General features: G+C 36.3%; 1 long non-coding RNA gene across 1 annotated transcript; it reads right to left on the reverse strand.

Annotated features, from left to right (window-relative positions):
* Nucleotides 1–1899: 1899 nt before the first annotated feature.
* Nucleotides 1900–12487, reverse strand: LOC107319267. The gene is made up of 6 exons (XR_001557713.2): nucleotides 11208–12487; nucleotides 9968–10079; nucleotides 8677–8798; nucleotides 7376–7498; nucleotides 7082–7266; nucleotides 1900–2004 (listed from the first exon to the last, which is right to left on the reverse strand). It is a non-coding gene; the product is annotated as an uncharacterized LOC107319267 (long non-coding RNA).
* Nucleotides 12488–17912: the final 5425 nt, after the last annotated feature.

Consider the following 17912-nt stretch of genomic DNA (forward strand, 5'->3'; position numbering starts at 1 on the left):
CAAAGTTTTGGGATCCTCCTATGACGAGATGAACCTCTAAATCTTCCATCCAGAAATGACTAAATAAACCCCCTGCAAAATGCTCCACTGCTGCAAAAATTACTTCATCAGTTTCACTATGTGGATTTGAGCTAAAACAGAGCAAGTAAGGTTTGCTTACAAACCTTAGAGCTCTGTAGTTAAATGGGCAGGGTCTGGAGTCTCAATGTGCATTTTATTAATTCTGGCACCCCTGCTGACCTTAGTTACAACCAGAGGTCACTGCAGAACAAATTTATCAGGCAGCACTTCAATGCCATGAGAGGAGGCAAGGCCTTTTTAACAGATTCCTTGCACAAGAAATTTCAACTGACTAGAACATGTTATAGGAAGAGGGACAAGAATCACTAGTTCATGTACAACCAGGTATCCAATAGCTGAAACCTCACTTTATCTGTCAACAATGTGGTAGTTCATAGACCCACTAATTCCACTCAAAAATTTCTGTAGTACAAGCAGACTTTTGAAACTTTTTCACCAATTTTAAATTTCACTATTTACAGGCACTGTTTGTATTGCAGTGAACTGGTTCCAATTGGGTCAAATCAGAACAATGACCCAATAGCTAAATGAGCACTGACAATACATTTCCCTTTTAACTTTCCTCATTACCCTCAGCTCAGGGTAGACAAAGCAATAAATGAAACCCCAAGACAACTACTGGTAGGTCTCACTAATCCAGCCAGGGCCCCAGAGACTGACAGGTAAGAATTCTGAATGTAAAGCCCTTCTCAACCCTTCCACAAAGGCAGTCCTGAACAGGATGCTTTTCCCATTTTATTTACATGAATTTTCATGACATGTCAAGCACCACATTCATAGCAATCACTGACAGATAGTTAAGTTTCTAAGGGGCTACAGAAGAAACCATTTTCCATCAACTGTTCTCCTATATGCCAGGATAAAATATATCTTGTGGCCTAAATCTCTTCCCACTTTTATCCTGCCAAAAAGTGCAGGGTTTGTTTTCCAAATGAGGCTTGAATGAAATTCCATTAGCTATTCCTGAACTGTGGCAGAATAACAATTCCAGCATTAAAAAAAGTACCTAACCACAGGTGATTGAATATGCCCCAAAACTGAGTTATTTTTTGGAAACATTACATTGGAATAAACTTCAGCATAATGGCAAAGTTACCTGGTTTGTACAATTTTTACTGAATCAGGACCATTTGCAACTGTACAGTATGTCGGGGAAGTGGAAGAAAATTTTCAGGGTGGCTGGGATGCTTTAAGCATTGATGTTGTCTTTGTGGATGGACTAATACACCCATTAGCTCACACAGATTACACTCTATTTAATGGAAAGCTATCAGAACTCAGAAATTGTTCCAGAATTAGTCATCACTTTTTACATCATAGTGTGCCTTTTCAGTATAAGTGCAGATGTAAAAACTAAAATTATTCAAACTAAATTAAGTGTAAAACAACATTATTTTATCTGTTATATTTTTTTGATGTTACATAGTGGTTTTTTGTGCTGTTGTTGTTGTCACTGTTGTTTTGAACACTTTATCAATGCAAGCACTGAGGAGTGAGAAATTTTATATTAATTAGGTGTAGATAATGAATGTAAATAGAGTATATATGTTTTCACCCAGGCATGGTAAGAATTACATCACTTTTCTTCTAACCGTTGAACACACAGCAAATTTTTTATATGCTAGTAGACTGAGCGTAACCTTTGAACAACTGAGAAAAAATTAGGAATTTTAGCCAGGCCATAGTAAATCAAAACCTTGTTGGTGTTCATACTTGATCCTTCCAAAGGTATATTCAGCATCCCTATCCTCACAAACCAAAGAAGATCAAAGCTCATGATTTCCTTTATGACTTACCTTAATGCTTCACAGTTGTTGTTTTGGTTTTTTTTTGGTTTTTTTTTTTGCTGCAGAAACCATGCTGGGAGAAGGGAAAGAAAGAAAGCAGCAGTCTGAGCTTCTGGAATAACCACTATAGATGATTCTAGGAAGAACAGAGAATACATAGGTAAGCTATCCTGCTTCCCAAATTCTGCTATGATCCCCTGTTCTCATAGCTTGGAAAGAAAACTGGATTTTCTCCAAGGCTAGACAGGTGGCAGGGAAATATTTTTTGGTTAATTACCTCAGAATGCTGGGAAAGGTGTGCTGCTACCTCATGGCTGCCTTGCGCTACCTCACACTGGTAATTAAGCTGATCAGTACTGGTACATCTAGCCACCAATCAAAGCTGGATATAAGGGATGTTTTGAGGAGACAAAGCATTAAACAGCATTGAATTAAGAGTTTGGGTAATCAAGATGGCACATGTTCTACTTGAAAAATAAGGCCAACCCTTCCAAAAGAGGGACAGCTGGCATGCTGAAAGTCAATCTTAACAACAAGGAATGTGTTTCTTGCTTTAAGAGTCACAGTTGGGGCCTCCCATGCAGGCTTGTAGCTAATGAGTTGATAATGTCTCCTTCAGAAGAAGGAAAAAAGGCCACTACTCAAATTCTCCTTGATTCTTCTTCATTTGGGATTTTGGCAAATCAAAGTTGGCTGTAATATTTATATAATGACCAGTCTTCCCAATGGTGGACTTGGTGACAAGCATGTTCAATCTAGTCTTAAATTAAACAGAGCTCTATAAGTAAAAAATTGGAGACTGTAAGTAAGTGTGTTTATAGCATTGCAAATATCTTACTTCACCTGAATACTGGACTAACCCTTCTTATTGTGACATTCCTAAACACTTCCAAATTTAGACACTATTATTTTTAATGCATCATTTTCTGTAGGGAATACAGGAGCAAAGTCAATTTTGTATCATTAACAACAGAAAAGAGAGATTTTCTGCTATCAGCACTGCCAGAAAAAATGCAGCCTCATGTATTTCTACAAAGAATAGTATGAGATACACTCTGTATTTCTTCAAGAAAATAATGTGCTACGTTGCCAAGTCCACAAAAATGTAAAAACAAGAACAAAGATGAAAAGTTAGTGAATCTTCTAATATTTTCCAAGGTAGGATCATTTTGCTCAAGCACAAGTACGTGCCTGACACTTAATGTTTAATTTACCTGCAATTTGCTGCAAGTATTTATGGAAGCATGTATATGCATGCAAGTAGCCAATTTAGAGTCCAGGATTTGCAGTGGACTTGTTACATATTTTCAGACATTTTTTCTATAGTCTCTATCCATAACATGAATTAATTACTTCACCAAGTTAGGCACACAATTAAGCATGTGTGTTTTTTTATAAAACTATTCCTTAACTTCACTTAATCTGAGTAGCCTGGCTTTATGGATAACTTACTATGCAAGATATATCTAGAAACAGGCTGCTTCAGCATACTGGGCCCAAAACTTTAACTGCAGAAGACCTTAAGAGTAGTAATCAGTATTAATTGTAATATTCATGGGAATTTTAAAAACATAAATCAAATTAATAGATTGCACAATTTATAAACTAGTACTCCCAACAAACTTTATTCCAGATAAATAATTGCTTACACTGCTCTTTAAAGACACATTCCTGCCAAGTCTGAGTTAGACTCAGACCTAAAAATAAGTAACTTTAGAATTTGCTGAATTTGGATATTTTTTAAAATGCTACAAAATAATGTAAGTGTTAAGATGGCATGCTGATATCGGAGTCCAATTCTGACATGCAAAGGTGATATTGCTTGAAATGCTATTAGACTGATCTTCTAAACGAAACGAACAATACAATCAAATACATTATGTGAGGTCATTAAGACTATTAAAGTCATTCATCAAACAGAAAACAGATCTTTTGATTTTCAGGGAAATACTGAGACTCCAAACATCCCTCTGCAATCCCTTTCATCATTTCAGTAATTTTCAACATGAGTACGTTCTCATTCGAGTCCGCTGTCTGCTCCTCCTCCTCCTCCCCCACTTCTCCTCTAATAGTGTTCAGAGAGAACTTCAAGATGTGGGCTAATGGAGCTGGCATGGGTTGGAGTTTAATATTGCATGTGCTTAACTTTTTGTGCAACTGACCAACATGACATGTCTAACTGTATAAATGGAAGTTTTATGGTGATAAGATCAGTAGTTACTGAGATATTTATGTGACATGCTGACAGATATAAAACTACAAAGCTTGCTTTTATGCCTTACATCCTCTAGAAAAAAAAATAAATACTAAGATGATGGGTCACTTTGAAGAGAATTTATTATCTAAATTACCTAATACCTGGCTAAGTTGTAATATGCAAGATGAAGTCTCAAAAATGCTATTAAGACTATGAACTTTAATTTCAGAGGATCTCAGCATTCTCTGCCAAATGGGGCACAGTACAGCCAGTTTGCTTGTCTCACTCTCTCTCTAGATCATGGTGCTGTCATCCAACCAAAAAGGAGAATGATGACAAAAAACAGAAAAGGCACAAGATAATCTCTCTCCCATTTTTACACTCTGTATAGGTTTAGGTCTCTCAAGGAGATTCTCATCGCTGCTGGGTGGAGGAGTAAGATTATCTCCTGAGAGAAGGTCAAGATTAAAGAAAATACATTATTCTTGTGTGTGTATATGCACATCAGTGTACACACATATATAATCTCTAGATGAGATGATGGAGTCCCTTATACATTTTGATCTGGGAAAACCAGCCCCAGAAATTCTTTCAGAAGATGCCGATGTTTCCTGCTGCTAGAAAGCAGCTCTCCCCCAGGCTGTGTCCACTGCTGGAGCTAAAAGCCTGATCCACCTCCTCCTCTATCTGATGTGAATGTTAGTTCACATAGTGAGGTGGGCAGCTGCAGCAGTCAGCACGAGGAACAGCCTGGTGGCAGCAAAGAGGGGAGAAAAAGAAAGACAAATATTAAAACAAGTACTCATTATTGTTTCTGCTTTTTTTAAGTGAGGGAAATTTGTAGGCAAACATAAGATCAGAAGGAAAAGAAAACTTTGCTTCAGGAGAATCAACCAGCAGGCAAAAAAATTCTGACCCAGAAAATAGCGTAATGCAGAAGACAAAGGAATAAGCAGATCAGGGGAAATTGGAAATTAAGTGGGTTGCTCCAAAAGTAACACCTCATATTTATTTCCGTGGGAACCACAACTGATCCAAAGAGCACAATAACACTATTTGATAAAGCAAATTCTCAACTACTAAAAACAGTTTTTCAACATAGTCACCACCATTAGCTCTGCATTTTCATTAGCATGCCATGCTCATAAAAGTCTGCACTGGTGGAGGTGACACACTGTTGCTGTCACCACTGCTGAACCACAATACCCACCACTTCACTACACTGACACTGAACTGTTTGGTCTCCTTAAGCATTCAACAAGCTTAAGTGAATGACAGTGAGTTCCATTTTTTTCCACATAGAGGAATTCTAGGCACCTTTCCTTCATCCACACTCTAGTATCAGGTGCCATTGTGACAGACTGCCCCCCCTGCTGGATCTGTGGCACTGCAACAAAATTTAATAGAAGACTGACAAGAAGATTCAGCCTCTGCTGCCATACTATGAACAATCTCTTACATCATAGGCTAACATAAAAAATAGGAGGCATTACTTTTGGAACAAAAAGGAATTTTCGTGAGATGTTTTAGACCTTGTTTGAAAATTAACAGTGTCCAATGGCAAGTCCTCATCAATCTCAAAACACTTTACAAGAGAAATCAGAGGCCTTTTTAACTCTGCACTGAGTTCTCAGGCACCATCATTTTAAGTTTATTTTGGATGGTGTTAGAGAGACCTTGCTGGTTGTGCCAACTGACCGCGATGATTAATATAATAACTAAGATTCCTAACAATTCCTCATGTGTCAAGTCAGTGAGAAGGAATATGTCAGCTCCTTTGTTTTCAGCTAATGGGTCCACCCTGGTCTGTTTGCTCAGATATTGCTGGCTCACATATGCACAATCACCTAATGACTAGATAGAACAGAAAGAGTCAAATTTAGTAGTTGCAAGGCAGCTTCATATTTTAATCAAGCAAAAATACTAAATATGTCATTCAGAATTTGTTGGGTCTTAAAGATCCAATCACCAATCAAACTACAAAATCTGGTGGCTGAGTTTACCTCTAAAAAAAATAGCCATTTTTAACTGAAGTCCAATCTCACAATACAAAGTCACAGAAAAAATGCACTGCTGTCATTGGAGATAAGTTGGTGTAAAGACGAGCAGAATCAGACGAGTAGCACTGACTATATGACACACTCTACATAAATGCTGTGGGTTAAATTGATGTACTGAATAAGAAAACAGACTGATATACTGAATAAAAAATAGCAAAACATGCGAACAACAAATCCCCAACCAAACAAAAACCATTTTCCGTTTTTCTCTCCTATCCATCACCTTTGCTGCTCATTTCACAGTGACAGTCCTGCTGCTTTAAAACAGTTTTGCAGTTTTGCAAGACAACAGTCTGTTACAGTATACGTAAATGTGATCTTGTTTTGGGGACATTAAGGATGCATGTGACAAAAGAGTAGCAGCATATCAGACACGAATTAAAATCCGCTACTGTATTTTAGTTCATTGATCGACTGTAGGCTTCTCAGCATTATCTAATTTAAATAAAACTTCAATTTGTAGCAATACTATAAATAGAAGGCAATATTGATCAGAGTGCCACCAGCCTGCTGAACTTTTGTTATCACTGAAGCCTGACCAGTTAATGTTGAATGGTACAATTTATTACTCTGCAAAGTACAATACAACACAATAGCACTTAGATTTATAAACAAAGATATGCTGAACTACTGAAAGCAAGTTTAGTCAGCGCAGAATAAGAAGAGTGTTCTATTTACAGGTGCTTTGCAGCACTATTTCCCTACCTGGGGCAATATTTCATTACCTCGCTGATACAAACACCTGTTAACACTGTTGAAGACCAAAGAATCTGATTTCTTTTAGACTCTTTTAAACCCTAGCAAAACATCTGATGTCCATCAGAAAACAGATGTGAAGGGAAAAATAAGTAAATAAATAAAAGCATATTTAGGGTTAAATTCCATGTATGAGAGCTGCTCTCAGGCAGAAAGCAATAAGCAGTAATACATTATCTAAACAAAATATCTTTCATTACCAGAGTTCTTCTACTCCTGAAGGTGAATTGGTTACGGAAAATTGCTGGTGTGTCTTAAGGCAAGCTCCATGTCCCTGCATTAATCACCCAGGAGGGCAGTGATGCTGCTTCTCACAAGCTATGTGCAAATCTTTAGCTGAACGTGCAGAATAGAAGGCTCGCAATGGTCTCTTCCCAGAGATGGCCTTCAAGAGAAAAAAATGCATCGTGGCAAAAAGGAACCTGGGTTTTGCTTCAGACTAGAGGAAGAACTAGACAAGGGCCTCTGTTCTCAAGCAAGGTCTCTTTACCTACCTAGTCATTACAGGACAGATCTATTCCTTGATCAGCACCTTCTTTTCTTTTACCAACAACTCAGCTCTTCAGCTACTAAACAGAGCAGGAAAGCCACATGCACCGATGCCCCTCTTATTTGAACTAGAAAGCAATAATGTAAATAAAGTGATGTTAGTAGGCAATTTCTGGGAGACATTTCTTTCTGCAGAGCTCAATGGCCATTAGGCTTCAGCCAAAATAAAGGTCACCAGACAGTAGGTCCCTTCTTCTCTTTAACAGGGAATATAATTTTAATCCAATGCTTTCAGAGTAGGAAATTACTTTCTTTTTTTAAATTGTGAACTGTAACTAAAACACTGTTGTTGTACAAACAATTATGGTTAGACTTCTTTTGTGTTTGTTTTTTTTTTTTGTTTTTTGTTTTTAAATCTTGCTTAATGAAAACAAAACCTTAGTATCAAATGATTTCTTAAATTAAATTTCAATTTGAATAATCCTTTAACTAAATATATATATATAACTATGAATTTCCAAATCACAATCCTTATTTTCATAATTCTCCCAGCCAAGGAACATACATAATAATATTTTTTATCTTTGCAAATCACTATAACAGTACAAAGTGTGATTCTTTACATAAACTGTTGCAAACATACCAGGAATAAATCCAATTCAAGCTTAAATAAAATCATAATTAATATTAACTAAGTAAAATACAAAATGACTCAAGCTGTTGCAGGAAAATTTACAAGCAGAAAAGAGGATATATTCACAGAGTTTTTTGTTCAATAAAAAGTATTCACACCATCCAAATCAAAAGTTTGGCTTTTACATCCCCTTTTTACTTTTGCAGCTGTCAAGTTCTGGTCTGAATATCACATTTGTTGACATCTTCTGCCAAAGTCTTGTTTAGTTTATGGATCCACAACTGGACAGAGGGAAAAAGGGAGGCTTGAGACAGGCTGAAAGATAGACACAAGGAGAGTTGAATAAAGCCAGATCAGGTGAAGAGGAAATGAGATCTGGAAAAAATCAAAAGGCAGGAGGCCTAGGAAAGGACAAGAGCACATATGGGAGAGGATTTGCAGATTGAAGGACATAATAAGGGAGAATGGCAGCTAAGAGACAATGAAATCAGCTAGCAGATGAAAGGAAAAAGGAAAGGACAAGGAAAAAAGAAAAGACAAGGAACGAAAAATAGAGCTCAAAAGTGCTAGAAATAGTGCAGGAGATATTTAACAGAGAACCAGACAGAGAAAGAGGGGAAGAAAGATACATAATGGAAAATTAAAGGTTTCATTATGAAAAGAAGCCCTTACATGATTCCACTTCAGGATTCCACATCAGGAAGCCATATTTCTTTTTTTTTTTTTCTTTTTCTTTTTTTTCCTTCTCTCCAAGACAGCCCAATATTTGGAATCATTTCAATGCAAGGGCAAAGCTGGTTAGAAAAAGAATGTATTGCTGAAATGCCTGTACACTTTTAATGCTAATGCTAATGATATCCATATTAACCAGATCCTTCAGAGTTGTCCTCTCAACTTCTCTGTATATAAACAGAAAAGAATTCCATAAGGCAAATAAACACCTCTTGCCATCTGCTGAGAAGCAGTGCTAAGAGTCTGTAAGAGTTCTTTTAATGAAAATCTTTTCAGAGGTTCATGATACGTAACATGATCCATCCATGTTGCAGTTTTGCAGTCCTTATTAGAATAGACACGTAAGACTTGTGGTAGATTCTTTGCCTCCCAAGATCTACACAGGAATTACTGAACGCTGGTAGACAGTGCATATTAATTTCTGTAACATTTATTTAAAAACAAAAAACAAACAAACAACAAACAAACAAAAAACAAAACAAAAAAAAAACAAACATCAGACCACAACCATGCATTGGCCACTGTATTTGTATTTTGGTGTAAAAGCTCACAGATTTCATGTCCTTAGTGACTGCAGCAGCTATTCTGGATTTTTTTCTTTTTTTTTTTTTTAAATATAAATACAGTATATACATAGAAATACTCACTGACATGGACAAAGAATCTATAAACTTATAGAAAACGTTACTGCCTCTTTTCACTGGGGAAATTTTAACCTCAAATTTCTTGCTGTTGACTAAAGGAAGTTGGATATCTCTGAAAATAAATTCAGTTTCAATATTAATGGCATCGATAATTCAATTTGTTCACAGAATTTAAGGTACATCAAAGAGCTTGAACCTGTAAACATGAATAAAACTAAGTATTCTCACTTATGCTAGCAATGCCACTGAGTCCAATTTACAACATGGTGATAGGATTGTCTTTAACACATTTCAAGTTATTAACAGCTCATTCACCTGAACTTTGTGATTTATAGGAGCCAAGGATGGGGTTATCTCAAGTTTATGATATTCTGAAAATAACAGAATAGCCCATAGCATTTTTCAACTGATACAATTTGGGAAGAAAAAACTTTTTTTTAATAGTTCTCACAAAGCAGTTTGTTTAAATAAATAACACACAAAAGAGCCACAGTTTAGCTCATGAAAATTAGCAAAGGCCGTTATACCCAGGGAAGTGAGAATAACACATCTAAAGATTTTTCATAGTGAAATAACCTCAGATTTACCTGTCCCAAGGATCTGAAAGATCTGCTCTACACCATGAGAAATGCTCACAAGAAACCATAGTGCCTCTGTATCCAATACGTATAAAACAGAGTTGTCTTCCTTTGTACTTCCCTAGTAAAAAGTAGAAGTAGCAATAAGTAAAAATTCATTCTAAGAGCTTATTACCATTTGAGAAAGGAAGTGGCCTACAACAGCATAAACTCACTTCTGCTGGGACTTCTATGGGTACAGCTGAACCATCCACAGTAATAATAACCACATTACTAAGTGATGTCACCAGTATGCATTGTCTGAAATGTCTGGGCATGAGACATCTAGTAGTGGAGAACCACCTCTCATAAATAAAATCAGCCAAGAATATATAGAAAACAAAGAAATGGATGAATATTTAGGTAGTGTTATATCTGCTTGATACATTAACATAAGTAAAAACATCCACTGAACATGTGCCAAACTGATCAGTTCCTGTCTTTATTTGGGTTCTTTGGGGTTTTGGGGGGATTGTGATTTTGGAGGTATTTTTAATGTACATTTGTTTTTAAAGTAAGACTCCAGTTCATTCTTGGCATATCATCATCATCATTATTATTATTTGCTAGTCACATGTTAGGACCCCCTGCAAAAGAGATGTTTTTAATTGAATGGCTGACAATCCCTTAAGTGTAGTGCTGTGAATGATGGCATCTTGATCATAGTTGGAGAAAACACTCAGCATGATATAAGCTACTGAACTAAGTTGTAAAATGACAAGGACTGAGTGAACAGTTTTTAATACAGATAATATTGTTCATGTAGTCCATAAATATAGAATTAAATGTTGACCTCTATCTCCCATGTCAAAAGTCAAAGTCAGTGTCAGCACATATTGTTTTTATTTGTTTCAAGAGAAAAATAGATCAACAACATTAACCTCACAATGAACAGAGAATTGAATGAATTAAAAAGCAGTACCCCATAAATCCCTTTCCTTTTATTGGCACAGTGATAAAAATGCCTAGGGCTTAGAGGAAAAGGGTAGTCTCTCAGACACTAGTCTGAGATGCTCTACATACACAGAGCTGTACATCACAAGCTAAAGCAGAGGATATTAAGATTTGTACAGTCTCATATAATACACAATATCCATCAAATCGTGTCATAGCATCCTGCAAAAACAGGCCACGTCAGATATCCCTAAAACAAGGAGGGCAACACAAGGTTTAAGGGCATCGCTTTAAAGCAACATTACCTCTCACCTACCTTTTGAAGATGCACTTCATAAAACAGATTAAAGATGCAGAAAAGGATTTCACTCAATACTCTCCATGCTTGCGGTATCCAACTAATTCAAGACACCACCTGGAAAAGATTCCATTGTGTTTAGAGAGTTACTAGCTTCATTGTTTGGGTTTCTCTTCAAATCAGTAGCTCATTGTGATAGAACTGAGAGATTTGACATTTTCCCCCTGTTTAAAAAGTAATTTTTTCCAAAACACCTCACAATAATAAAGGCCTCGATTTCACAATGCAACAGCAAATTTGACAGTTAACTAAAATGAGCAGTTTCCATTGCAAATTCAGTTTAATTGCAATTTTTAGTGCTGCATAATTAAACTGAAAATGTTCTGAAAAATTCACACAGTCAAAACTAGGACAGAAACAAAAAAGCATTTCCACACTGATTTAGGATTTTTTAATCAGATCCTAGAGAAACAGCCAAAAAGTAACATTTAAAAACAAATCAGTTAAGTGCAAGAGGAGGAATGGCATCATCTGAAAAATTCAGCTCGTAGTTTCTGTTTACTTTTTCTTATCCTCCTGCAGCTTGTAGGATATACAGAAATTCTCTTGGTTTAATGCTCCAATGATTATCTGCTGGCAATATTGCATCATGTGAAAAACATTTTACAGCATTTGCACTGTGCACTGAACTCACAAAAGCAACTAACTGCAACGTTTGTCAAATCTGGAGCATGTTCTCTGGCAGCTGACTGGAACCAAACACTGCTTTTGTTCTTGAAACGGATCGGCTGACTTTGAGTTTCATCGATATAGCATAAGCTTGGAGGGTAATCTTGACTCACGCATACTGCTGAAGGGTGGTATGCTGAAGTTAATCTATATCTTAGAAAATGCCAGTGAGAAAAGCCTTCTCATGCTGAACGTTCACAGGGCTTGAAAGATTTTACAGCTGGCTATAAAGAGCAACTTTTCTGCTCCACATGTATTCATGCAGCTTCTGGGCAGAACCAGTCACGGTGCTTTTCATAGCTGGGTGATCAGAAGGCTTCTCTGTAACTTCTAGTAAAGAAGCAAAGACATCTATTTTATTATACTAAAGGGTTATTGGTGTGTAGGGCAACACTGAACAGCTGTGTGGAGCAAGTCACTTCAGGTCTTGCTGAACTCGTAAATGCGAAGTTACAGTCTCAAGTAAACAAACAGAGCCGAGGCTGGGTAGATTCTTTCGAAGGCACACAGTTGGTAAAGTTAACTTCAATCTCACGATTGAAACGAACTGCTTCTGATTGGAGGAATACTGCCGACTGCACAGAAAAACAGGGTGATGGGTTTGTTAGAACATTATGACACTAACAGGATGCTGTGGACAAGCTTCAGCTTGCAACATAGAAAAATACTGGAAGATATGAACAGGAAATACAAACTGATGGGCATTGCTGATACTCACTGATAAAAAACATTGTTTATTTCTAAGTAACAGTGTCCCAACTCAAAATTAATTACAATTTAGTAAACTCAGCTATCAGTCTTGTGACACGCATTTCCTGTTTGTCATCCTCTCCCAGATATTTGAAAGCTTTCTACTATCAGTCATGTAGAAAGGAAAGAATTCTTCCTCCAAAAATCACCCAAGAAGTTTGGCACCAAATGTAGTGTGTAAGTCTGCAGAGATATAGTACCTGGGATAAATTAGTCAGCTCGACTCCCAGTGTAGATGGTATTATATGTTATAGATTGGATATCTGGATGTTAGGATGTTCAGCATGTCTGTGGTTTTCAGCAACATGTCTTATTCAGTTTTGAAAAACCTGCATACCTATCAGACAGTCTGGCATTAAACTCACATAGCCATTTTTATAACAAATTATCAATATTAAGTAACAATCCTGAAAAAAAATTAAAGGTATATTCAGCTTATGCAATGATTTTTTCTTAGAAACATTGTTCACGTAATCATTATTTTCATCATTTAAAATACTGCATTAATTTATTATTATTATTGTTATTCACTACTATATTCAATATTTTTTAAATTTTTTAAATTTAAAACTAATATTTTTAAAATATTGAATATAGTAATATTATATAAAAATATATAAATATTTTTTCATTATCACAACACTAGTGAAACTCAGAGAACTTCAGCTATTTGAAATTTTCATTCGAATTCTAGAACCTCATACATATTTAGCATGCTGATTCCATTTACAGAGAAGCAAATTTGCAGATGAGTACTGAAATCACCTTTAGTTAAAATTCTCCGATACAAGCAAGACTTAGCTTCTACTTCCAACACTGAAGACAACATTCATAAGCTTTTACTTCTCATTACTAACAATCCACTCCTACCTAGGGTTCAGATTCCATGCATTCAGCCTTCCTACAGATAGATACCAAATTTCTCTTCTAGGGATTTCTATCAAACAGCTGTCACTGGTAACAAAAAACAAAAATACACCATTGCAAAATGCATTCAACAAGTTGGATGTAAAAAGTACTAAAACCTGCAACACTGGCTGCAAAATAAATACTGAGAAGTATTTCTTGATGTTTCTTTTCTCAAAGAAGAGAAAGAAACTCACTCTTCATCTGAGAGAGACGATTTCTTTCTATTCATAGATAGTAGCAGATGTAATTATTGAGTTTTCTGGCACTCTTCTAACATCCTAAACATTACAACTTTGAAATAATTTTTCTGTTTTTCTTTCTTTGTTTTGAGAATATTTTATGAAAATATTCCATGAAATTAACAGCCAGATCATAAGAAGGTGAGGTAGACCAACATAAAATCTTGCAAGGCTATGAAGAACTTATTGCTAGAGAAACAGAATTAACAGAAGGAATTATGCACCATATTTTAACATCTGGATTTGTAGAAACAGCTTTAGTAACTTACATGTTTCCCCTACAAATGTGCTCTCATTGTCAGTATTTGGACCTATTTGAAGATGAATGAGGACAACCATGGAGCTACATATGTCACTCAAAAAACAGAAACATGCCCCATAACATTATAAAAAACTAAATAAGGGCACAGACACACACACACTAATAAAGGAAGAAGAGGGACTCCTTGGATTCTATGGTGGAAGCACACTACAAACCAATTCAGAATTCATCCTTCTCATTCACATTATAACACATTTGTGGGACCTAGTTTACTAGAAATTGCCTAGGGGAAAAGAAAGGGAATCTAGAGTAATAAGAAAGTGCCAAAATGAATAAAGTACTCACAACTACTGCTGCTTTGCTGATGCTGGAAACAGAAGAGGCCAGGGTTTTGTCACAGTTCTGATATCCCCAAAGGTTGCCGCTATATTATTTCTGCTTCTTCAGTGCAATCTGTAAAAATCACAAATGTACATTACCTAATGTATTGATAAGCCAAAGATTTTTAGTATTATTTTATTTTTTACCCATTGATTGTTGCAAATTAGTGAAGTGACATGAGACTGAAGCCAATGACAACTGCTATCTGTAAGCAACAACAAGCAAGGAAAAGCTGGTAGGAGTACAGCTGTTTTATTTTAATTGAGGAATGATTTTATGTTGGAAGCACTCAATATTCACAGCAAATTAAAAATAATGAAGTGAATTGATACCAATGATATTTTTTTTACCTACTATCCCTTTGTAAATCTATTTCTTCACACAAATTGACATGTCTAATTGATACATACGCTATTATTCCTCATTAGTAGGCTGAATAAAATAATTCTTGATTAAATTTATTGCAATTTACAATCCAGCATAATGTTTGCAAGCTATAAAAGTCAATCAACAGGAAACAGAAAAAAAAAAAAAAAAAAAAAAAAAAAAAGCAGATGACATTATTACTTCTTATATATACAGAATAATGTCACGGAACCTTCCTTGGATTTATCTGTTCTCCTTAGAAACCCAAGGTCCATCTCCACTCAGTCACTTCCTTTTTCACATGACCACGAATGTATTTCAAAGTGCAAATTCCGCTCAGTTTTTTGATAAGCATCACCTCCACTGAGTAAATCAGTTGTGTATTTAGCAATCTGTTAGAAGTTGTGTGGAAGAGCTGTCTTCTACCAACACTCAAATGATGTCCAACAACAGATGATGTCTGCTGACCGATTTGCTTCTTTGTCAGGATTACCTTGTTTGATTTATATGGTGTAATCCCTTTTCCAGGCAGAAAAAAAAAAAAAAAAAAAAAAGAGAGAGAGAGAGAAAGAAAGAAAAGAAAAACAAGGAAATTGCAGAAATTTGGTAATTTGATATTACAAAGAAAGTCAGTGGAACAAGAAATTTGACAAGTACAAAATAGATATTCTATAATGCAAAATTTCCAACCAGAAGGAAAACCAAATCAATGGCAGGACAGTCTATCTTTGTAATTGAAACTCACTCCTCATCTTGCCCCAGCCTCCAATATTTTGTAGGAAATTCCTTGATGTTATAAAACAAGCAGAGCTGCTATTTCATTACTTTCTTCTCTAATGGGATGAAAAGTATGCTGTGACCTGACCATTGCTATGGCCTGTTGCTCCTATTTCTCTGAAGAATGCTGCCAGCTGGCACAAAATTGCTGCCATCACTTAAGCTGGGCTTCAGGCTTGAGAAACAAAAAATTCCATGAAAGCATAGTGTATATGCTACACTTTGTCCAAAATATCCGTCCTACTTTTGTCATCTTAATATAATGTCTTTTGAGAAAAACATTCTGATACCTTGATAGCGGTACCCTGATTGCAGCCTGTTCCTCAAATTATCCAGATAAGCTGAAAAAAATTGCTCAAAGAATCGGGTATTATTCCATAGGAACTAAAATCTTCAAAAAACTACCTTTTGCTTCAAAGTACAGAACCATTTGGGGCAGTTGACTTCTAAAAGGTAAAAAAGTAAATACACAGTCCTGCACAAGGAACTAAAATTGAGATTATTTAAAATTTGTAGCACAGCAAACCCATTCAGAAAACAATTTTATTTATTGTTCAGATATTTTATATTGAGAATTCAATTTTTATGCAACATGCCTGATATACGTATTAATTCATTTCACAAGGCAATGCATATCAATTCAGGAAGGCTGCTGACATTTTTAAAATAATCCTTACATTACAGAAAATAAGAGGAGAACTTAACCAACAAAACCAGCTGTTTCAAGATTCATTTCCTACTTGGTACATATTGTTCAGCACAGTAAACAACTTATCTGCCAGCAGTAAGAATCAAAAAGCTTCGTGCCAACTGAATGTCATCTCTTAAAGGATTCTTGAAAGTGGCCACAAAAGGAGTCCTTTACTTCTCCACAAAAGGAGAGGTAAGAACAGTTTTGCTGGTACTCCTGGTGGGTTGTGCTGTTTCAGATAAAGAGCTATAACCAGGCACTGCACAGCACTCCAAAGAATAGCTTACCATTATGGGTCACCAAAACTATATCCAACTATTATGCTATCTGCAACAGGGCAAAAGTAACCAGGAGCTATGGCAACCACCAAGCCTTATTGAAACTGAAATCTAAAATACATATTCTCTGCGCTGCATTTAGCCTCTGCTGTCAGAGGTAGGTCATTTGTTAAAACTTCCCAGACTATTTGCTGGACAATATTTTAAAAATGGCTTGCAAGTTCTACTCACTCCTTCAGATGCAGAATGTCTACCTTAGGTCTAACCATACCTAGAGAGTTTAATGGCTGAAAAGCCAGCTGCCAACAGCTGGGCAGCAGACAATCAGCTCCAGGCCCCAAAGTCAAGGTTATAGGCAGTGCAGGTCCCCAGAGAAATCAGTGCTGTGAGGGCAGTGCGCTCACCCCATGCTGTGCCTGGCATAGAAAACAAGGTGGTGCAGGGCTGTGCAATGCACTGAAAACAAGGAATAGCAGGGGCTTTTGGGTGGAGACATTACAGACCAGCATGAGCTCTGAGGATGTTACCAAGGCAGGCCAGCCCTGCAGCCCCCACTGTGACCACTGCCACATAGCCACAAAACTGACTTCTATATTTCCAGAAGCATTACTTTGTCATTTCTTTTAATCTCAGAATTCCACATTAAGGAAAACATGATGGAAAAGACCATGAGCAGCCTTAAATACACTATTTTCATTCAGCTCTAACAAACTCAATAGGAAGACTATTTTATAAATGAGCACAACAAATTGAAATTCAATAGTCTAGTTAACCCAAGCATATTGAAATAAAATTATATGTATCTGTGTGAGAGGGAGCAAGCATGTAGTGAGGGGGGACCTACAAGCATCACATATGAGCTACTCTTGTTATCATAAGGCTTGGGTAAGCAAAGCGTGTAGAGCACAACTAAAATACAATGACATTCTGCTAACCAGCATTATCAGCTGTAAATATAATAACCAAAACATCCATAACAGACATTAATAACATTTGAAATGAAAAAGAACAAAACTTCACTCACCTTATTATATTCAGTTTATTATTTCCACCATCAAAGAGGATAAACGCATTGTCCAATTGAGTCTATACCAAAAGGAAACACACGTTAATATCTGTGACTTAGTACCCATTCCAAATGCAAGAAGTAACAAATTTGGTGACAAAGCTGTCAAAATATGTTCCACAAACACACTGGCAAGAGATCTGGACATACTAAGGAAATTCATTGAAATAAAATAGGTGCCAAATGGGGATGTTTGACAGAGTGTTCAAAAATACATTAGACCAAAGCAGGAACAAATCCAACAGATAGATTCCCTACATAAATTATCATGAAAC

This window comes from Coturnix japonica, chromosome 11 (assembly GCF_001577835.2).
Source record: "Coturnix japonica isolate 7356 chromosome 11, Coturnix japonica 2.1, whole genome shotgun sequence".
NCBI classification, from domain to species: Eukaryota; Metazoa; Chordata; class Aves; order Galliformes; family Phasianidae; genus Coturnix; species Coturnix japonica.